The following is a 3,133-nucleotide window of genomic DNA, read 5'->3' on the forward strand; positions in this document are numbered from 1 at the left end:
TGTTTTGTTTTGTTTTGTTTTCTGTTTTGGACTTGTTTGTGGCCAAGTAAATGAGAAACCATTGATTATCTTCCAACTCTTAGGACTTTTAAAAACAATCATGATTGGATTGTTTTAGTTCTCTTATTTTTATGAGGTAGTTATATTGAAGAAGAAGAAGAAGAAGAAGAAGAAGAAGAAGAAGGAGGAGGAGGAGCAGGAGGAGGAGGAGGAGGAGGAGGAGGAGGAAGACATAGTCAAGATATCTGGTTCCTGAAAGTTATATGTCAGATGATTTCAAAATTATAGCTAAATTTTTTTAAATACTCTGCTTTTCATTGATGGGTGAGGCCTACAATATTCATTTTTATAGTAAAAAAGGAACATCAGCAATATTTTGTTTAATTTATAGACTAACTTGGGTCTGAAGTTTCAAAGACTGTTGAATGCTAATCCCTAGACTTTGCCTTTACTTTCCGTCTGAATGCTCTCATGAGGTGGCCATTGTTACCCTTGTTAGAAGTACTAAGATTAGGTTTTAAAAGCAATTTTTCCTGTGTACTTGCTTATAGATGGCACAGTTTGGACAGGTCATATTCCTTGGTCAAAATATTTCAGCTAAATATTAAGAATGAATTGGAATTATTAGGCTTATTTTTCTTGCTATTAATCTTGTTGTTAGAGATATTACATAAAGATTGGGCTGGTAAAATTAAAATTTTAAAATATTGCTGCTAAAGACAAGGCCTTTAACTGACCTGAGAAGTCAGTTACTTCTTATCTTTTTCAGTACATCAAATATCAGTGTGTGATACAGTTGTTTTCTTTTGGGCATAAGAAAAACACTAAAAAGCAAAAATAAACAAGCAAAAACAACAATAGCAACAAGAAAAATGTAAAAATATAGATGGACTGGAGGCATATTGTGTTTAGTGTCAACTAATACAAGTTGTTAAGCTTGTTGCTACAAAGTGTTTGATAATATATATGAAAAGCTCTAGACACTGTTTTTGAAACACAACCTAGCTAATGCTGTGGCTTATCTGTTTGAGAGCCTCCAAATTTTTTACATTCCGAGCCTTTATGCCCAAGATTTAGAATGAATGGTATTATTCATCATTCCCGCTATTTTTGGAAAGATAGAAGTATAAGTTTTAATGCAAATATCACTGTGACCTCCTACTGACAGGTGTGGTTTATGGATCATTTTTAGGCACTTAGGGAGGAGCTCACAGGTTGATAACTTTGTAATGAGAGACATGGGAAGTGCGCCTGTATTCTCATGGTAACCTAACACCAATACTTAACATATTTAGATTGTCAGAGTCAGATGGTTCAAGAAATGTTTGCATTAGACTTTAAAGCAGTATAGAAGGTATATTTTTTTCTCTCATTGGACTTTTAAGGGAAATTTAATTCTTCATTTTATATAAAATTGTATAAAATTCTTGTTCATAAAAATATTTCATAAGAGTTTTGTAAATACTTTATAATATTTAAGCTTTTATTTGAAAATGTAAAGTACAAAATAAAATGGACTTCAGCAATCCTAACTGAGTGCCAAGAATAATATTTAAAAGCAGGATGATTGATGAATGCATTTATAGAATTTAAGAGTGTTGTAGTGAATATAGTTTAGCAGTATGTCTTCAGGAGTTGTTTTTTGCTATATTCCTATAGCAGAATAATAAATTTTCTCCTTAACCCATGAGTTAACTTGTGTTAAGTCATGGGTTCTTGGCCACTTTAGCAGTGTCATGTATAGGTTCCATCTCATAAAGTGAGCTAGCCAAAAGGTGGTTGGTTATTCCCATAGCATTTATGCTGCTATTGTACCAGTCTATCATGCAGGTTGGTCACTGTTGTAGGTCACAGGGCTTTTAACTGTATGATATAGATGATCATCTTTCTCCTCTGGTGATGTGCACAGTACCTTCCCGAACCATTTGTGCTAGTAGTCAGTGGGAGTGAAGCTTCAAGCTCTCTTCACTGTGTTCAATGATATAAGTGTATTCATCATTAGGACCTTACCATAAAGGTTGTGGAGAACAACTAGCTGCCTTGGCAATAGCCTGTAATGTTTGAGAGAGTCATGGGACCTCTTTGGCCAAATACTCAACAAGATGTAACCCATTCCTGGCATTGGAGGTTTTACTTGATAATATAAGATTTCTAGTTGGGTTGTTGTCTCCCCATTATATGGTTAACTCCATTTAACTTCCTTTTGTATATGTATATATATTTAGGAAGCTTTGCATTAGTAGACTTACATATGATTTTTAAAAGTGCCTTTAGTGTTAGTTTTCCCTCCTTTACTTTTCTCTCCTATTCCTCTCCCTATTTAATCCTCCTATTCTAGTTTTTCTATTTATCTCTCCATCGCACTGTATTCAATTTCCCTTCCTTGAAAGATCTTCTCCCTCCAGTCCTTTTGGATAAAGCAGAACGCAGCCTACAGAATGGGGAAAAAGTCCAGAGTATATAAAGAACTAAGAAAACTAAACATCATAAAACAACCCTCATGAAAATGGGAGGCTCACAGTCATCTATTGGATGGAACACAGGGCCCCCAATGGAGGAGCTAGAGAAAGTACTCAAGGAGCTAAAGGGGTCTGCAACCCTATAGGAGGAACAACAATATGAACTAACCAGTACCCCCAGAGCTCATGTCTCTAGCTGCATATGTAGCAGAAGATGGCCTATTTGGCCATCATTGGGAGGAGAGGCCCTTGGTCTTGTGAAGATTATATGCCCCAGTACAGGGGAATGCCAGGGCCAGGAAGTGGGAGTGTGTGGATTGGGGGGCAGGCTGGGGGGAGGGTATAAGGGACTTTCAGGATAGTATTTGAAATGTAAATGACAAGTATATCAAAAAGTAAAAAAAAAAAGAAAGAAAATGGGATACAGAACTAAGCAGATTGTTCTTAAAATATGGAACACAAATAGCTGAGAAACAGTTAAAGAAGTGTCTAACATTCTTAGCCATCAGAGAAATTTAAATTAAAACTGCTTGGAGATTTCATCTTATACTGTCAGAATGGCCAAGATCAAGTAGAACAAATGACAGCTCATGCCAGATGTTGAGTAGGGATCACTCATTCTTTGCTGATAGGAGTGCAAGTTTGTACAGCCATTGTGGAAATTAGTGTGGCAG

This window comes from Mus pahari, chromosome 7, assembly GCF_900095145.1.
Source record: "Mus pahari chromosome 7, PAHARI_EIJ_v1.1, whole genome shotgun sequence".
Taxonomy (NCBI): Eukaryota; Metazoa; Chordata; class Mammalia; order Rodentia; family Muridae; genus Mus; species Mus pahari.